The sequence below is a fragment of the Marmota marmota genome, unplaced genomic scaffold (assembly GCF_001458135.2).
Source record: "Marmota marmota marmota unplaced genomic scaffold, marMar, whole genome shotgun sequence".
Lineage (NCBI taxonomy): Eukaryota > Metazoa > Chordata > Mammalia > Rodentia > Sciuridae > Marmota > Marmota marmota.
Genome location: NW_025999869.1, coordinates 9,188,814 through 9,194,555, shown reverse-complemented (window position 1 = coordinate 9,194,555; position 5,742 = coordinate 9,188,814).

Here is a 5,742-nt window from a genome sequence, read left to right as displayed (position 1 = left end):
AAAACCTAAGGTAATATATATTTGGAGGCAGGTGTTTTATTTAACCCTGGATGATTCAATCTTATATGACTTGGTTAGATGACAATTGCTGAACCATGAAATTTCATGTATCTCTGTGGCTATTGTTTTATAAATAAAATCATTGAAGAGAGTTTCATTATAGTAAGAGCTACTATGTGAGACTTATCAGAAAAACAAGTTTTGGAACACAGATGGGCAACTTTTATTTTTAAAAAGTCTAAAACAAAGCCCCCCCAAATCTCATTTGTATTCATTCTAATTTTCTTAATGTTTTGCTATCACGTTAAGAATGTTATTTTATTTTAAGAAAACATAAGCTAGAACAAAACATTTTTTGAACTGCATCCTGAAATTTGAGAGGTACGTTGAATAATTAAATAATTAGAAAATGATGCCCTGCAGATCACAAATAAAGCTTCCCTTAATAGGAGACCCTTTAATTTTGAATCTTTTGATAACAAGTAAAACAGTGGTAATACAAAGTGTTGAACTCTGAGAAAGACTGAGTGGACAGTTAGAATAAATGTGGCTTAAAAGGGAACTCAAGGTACAAAGATAAATTCTCTTTAAAATATCTGTCCTGATGTTCAGGCAAAGAGACTACATTGAATATTGGTTTTGGAAAATGTGACCATACTATCTTAATGACAAATGGAAGGAAAGAAGAAAGGGAGGAAAAAAGGAAGGGTGGAAGGAAATGGTCAAAGAATCATCTCACTAGAGGACAGTGAGATGTGGACATCTTTGCATCATTCGTTAGCGTGTAACTAATTTGAAGAAAAAGTAAGGCAAAAATATTTCATGGCTGATTGGTATTATATGCAGAAACACCCAAGAATTTATAATAAGCCAGAGAGTATAGAACTAATGAAGAAGTATTACAACAAGAAAGGGAAGGGAAGATTGGTGTGAGAAGCTGGGGATGAAGAAAGGAGTAATCAGAGAGGGGTTCAGACAATTCTCTAGCCCTCAAGGATCTGAATGCACAAAGGAGCCCAATTATAAGTAAACTAGCTAGAAGAAATATTTCATAGCAAATTGGGGATTATAAGTGCATCTAAAAGGAACAAAATTAGAGTTTTCGAGCCTCTTTGTCTCAGAACCATTTATTTTTCAAAGATTGACACCAATGCTCTTGCTTTGCATAGTGTGTGTGTGTGTGTGTGTGTGTGTGAGAGAGAGAGATTAAAAAATAGCCAAACTTTCCAATTTCTTTTTGAACTGAAGCATGGATACCAGGAAATCTGAAAAGTATTTGTCTCATATTTCATCTCTTTTTTTCATACTGAGCTACTGTGATGTCCTCTGGGTATTTGTGAATTTTAAGCAGGCTTTTTGTCTGCTGATGTAACCTTCTTCTTCTAGAGATACAGGTAACATACCAAACATGTATAGAAATCCACTTTGGTTTTAATTTGACAGATCTAAATGAGCAACTTAAAGTCATATCTGGATGCTTGAATACATTAATTAACAATACAACAACAACAAAAGGATTTTGTTTAACAGAAAAAAATGGGCAGTATTTAGGGTCAGGATGCTTCAGTTCCCAGATCTTTTGGCATATCAGTGAGGTAAACCTAGAACACCAGTTTTTATTATCTTTTTGAAACAAGGGACCTCTTCAGGAAGAGTGCTCTGCTTTCTCATTTTCTGCTGAAAGATATATATTTTTTTCATTGTCTTAACCAGAAGGTATTGCAAATGAGGAAGCTTTCTATGGCCATCTGTTCTGGAGTCACTGGTCCTCCATGGTACCCATGACTTGTGGCACATGTTTTTCATGATTCTTTCTATCTTCTGGATGTTGATTGGCATCTCACTTTTGAAGAGCCCTGGTTATCTATCTTCTCCACATCAGAGGGCTATCTAAGCAGAATTTGGATGATTAGCTGCTAAGTATTAAAAAAAAAAAGGTTAGCTGGGCAAATTTATTCATTAATTGCACAAATATTTATAGAGCACCTGGCACTTACCTGGGTGTTTAAGGACAAAAATCCCAAATATAGTGCATTCTCTGTCCTCAAGAAAATCACAAGCCAGCAAACTATGGCAGTTATGATAAAGACATGATGAATGGAGTGTGGAGAAGGGGATATCAGGCAATTTGGAAGAAAAGAAGGAAGTCGGAGAAGGATTACTGAAAAGGAGGAAATTTGGAGTCTTAAAATCATCATCTATAGTGACAGAGCCACATCAATGTTTCTAGCAGCTCAATTCACAACCTAGGTATCCTTCAATAGATGAACGTATAAAGAAAATGTGGTATATATGTTCAATGGAATATTACTTAGCTTTAAATAAGAATGAAATTATGGCATTTGCCAGTAAATGGATGAAGTTGGAGACTATAATGCTAAGCAAAATAAGCCAGTCCCAAAACGCAAAGGCCAAATGTCTTCTCTAATATGTAGATGCTAATTCACAATGTTGGGGGGTGGGGCACTAGGGAAGAATAGAGTTACTTTAGGTTAGGTAGAGAGGAGGGGATATGGGGTTAGGAAGTGTCATAGAATGAAACAGGCATTATTACTTTATGTATATATATGACTGCATGACCAATGTGATTCTATAACATGTACAATCAGAAACATGAGAAATTATAGCCCATCTATGTATGATATATCAAAGTGCATAAATGCATTCTACTGTCATGTATAACTAATTAAAACAAATTCAAAAATTAAAAAAAGAATATATAGAACAACAACAAAAAAAGCAAATGCAAACTCAAAATTCACTACTTGAAGGTGAAGTTTTTGGGGTGAAGTGAGTTTAAAACTTAATATTCAGAAAGGAATTATTGGGGCTGGGGTTGTGGTTCAGTGGTAGAGCCTTGCCTAGCACATGTAAGGTACTGGGTTTGATCCTCAGCACCAAATAAAATTAAATAAATAAAATTAAGGTATAAAAAAGTAATTATTTCAAGCAGTATATTTCTTTCATTGGTGTATATATATATGTATATATATATATATATATATATATATATATATGTGTACATATGTATGTATACATGTATGTATACATATATATCAATGTAAGAAATACATATACACACATACAGAAAGAGAGAGAGAGAGAGAGAGAGAGAGAGAGAGAGAGCGCACAACTATTACATTGTTTTGCTGAGTCCTTAGAACCATAATAATCAGGAAAAAAATGTTTGATCTCCATGGAACCCTCATTCTTTTGGGAAGACAGACAATATGAAAGCAATTACAATATGAGCTAACTGGTGAAATGCATATTGTGTATCCTGAGGCTTTACCTAAAAGTACTAATTTCAACTTATAATAATCTATAGAGATAGTTTCTAATATGATTGCATAAATTGGGAAATAGCAATATGCAACTAGTGGGATGATGGGATGAAACTAAAAGTTATCATTCTGGCTTTAGAGTTTATGCTTTCAAATAGTATAACCTATTGCTTATCAAAGTAAATAAATTGAGATGTGACACACACAAAAAGGTATTGGTGAGTGATATGAGGAAAAAGAAAATCATAGAATGGTCAGGGTAAGGCGCTGTGGTCCAGAGCAGAGCAGACATGCACGGAATCTTGGGTTTGAATACTTCACTGAACTCAGATGCACCTCCGGCTGTCAGTGTCTGCTTCCTTTTGATGACATGTTCTGAAGCCAAACTGAAGGTGTCTCTGGAATCAACTGTGGCAGAACTGAAGTGTAGAGGAATTAGGACCCTGTAGAATGGTTGTCAAACAATAGCCTTCAACCTATATGAAAGCTCACTCCAAAGTATGTTCTGGTTTTTCCCCAGCTTTTCTCCTGGATGGCACTGCACTGGCCCACAGTGGCACTGACAAGATTATGGCACCAATATTGGCTCTGCCTATTGCCTGGGTCACTTTCTCACTCTCTCTGACCACCCACCAAATGAGCTATTTACACTCAAATCCTAGTCTCTGACTTAGTCTTTTGGAAAGCCTAAATAAAGAAAGGTTGACTGGCCAGGATGAACATCTTTGAGGGAAATGTGGGGAGGAACATTCTAAGTGGAGGAGACTGACTGCACCAAAGATCAGAGGCAGAAACTGGCAAGGCAGCTAGCTCCTGAGGAACACTGAAATGGAACAAGGTTAAAACGTGAGAAGGGCCCAAGATCAAGGGTAGGCAAGGAACAGGCAGGTCAGCAGTCTCAATGCAAAAAGAACAGCATGCTCTTTATGAAACAGGATTAAAAAAAAAAACAGAAAAGAAAAGGGGAAATAGCTGGTGGAGAATTAACTCTAACATATTTCAGAAAAGATCTAGTCTAACCCTTTCTCTCTATAGATGAAGAAAATGACACCTGAGCATTAGATTACTTACCCCACATTCTGATAGGGAGATAAAAAGATGTCTCCTGCATCCTCACATGATCCTCAGTCTACACTTAAGAGAGTCATGTTCATCTTAAAAGCTTACCATGAAAGTATTTATCTTAAAAAGAGAAATGACAGTGTCAACAGTGTGTGTGTCTCATCAGAATGAACCAGGACTCTGTTTTGCTTTGTTTTGTTAATGGCAGCTTCTTTAAGTTCATTGCTTCCAACTCCCACCACGAAAGTCGCAGCAACTCTTTCCACATTCTCCAGCAAAGGGGCGAGCGGGCAGGGTTGCAGGTGCTATCTATCCTATTGAATTCCATGTGGGCACAGGCAAAGCAGGTCTGGAAACCTGGCCAAATTTCACATGGGCATCTGCGTTCAGGAATGTCTGCTGGATAGCTCCCTGTCTCCAACCCTGTTATTAATGTGGATTTTAACACCTGCCAGCAAATGAGTACTTGATGTCACTAGGTAACTCAGTCATTAGCTTAAAGCACTCTATCCAAATAATAAGTTTGGTGGATTGAATTTCTGTGCACCTCTCTTTTCCAGAACAAAGCAACCCCATGGTGAATTTATCTGGTGTGTTTTCTGTTTACTGCATACGACAAGATGAATTCTAGTAATGCCAAAGGGAGGGATTGAATCATTTATTAAGTGCAGTCTTAGACAGGTGTCTCAAATGTCAATTCTGGGATTTAATCTAAACTAATCTTCAGAAAAGTTAGATGTAATGGAAATGAGAACCCCGAGGAATTCAATGTGCAGGTAGCTGCATGCTTAAATCTCAAATACCGCTGTTAATGACAATCTTTTAAATAAACTCTCTACTTGTCTATTATCCTTCTGTGTTCTGAGGTAGAAAGTGTTTGGAAAACTGATGTTGGCTCACTGGTAAGCAGGATTTATACAAAACAAGTTGTTTTCTTTTTGTTCCTGATGCTGGCATACATTCAACTATTTTCATGAAAACTACATGGCTATATCTCAGGTGAAGCTGGAGATTTCGGTCTCTACAAGTGACCCTGCAGAGTTGCTACACACAGGATGTTCTTATAACCTGGGGTACTGTCTTATTTCCTGGTCCCAAAGTATGAATACAGAAGAAAGAGTTTGAAAAGTAATAAGGAAGAAAAAGCAACCTAAACAGCTACTATATATCGTATCTAAATATTGACAAGTACAAAAAAAATGGGAATTATCCATCACTGAATACAATTTGGAAGATAAACTATGGTATTTATCTTCTCTTTAAGGCAGTTATGTTCTACAAAATAATGAAAATATTTTAGGTGGAGTTTAATTTTCCTGATACACACACACACACACACATTCTCTCTCTCTCTCTCTCTCTCTCTCTCTCTCTCTCTCTCTCTCTCACACACACA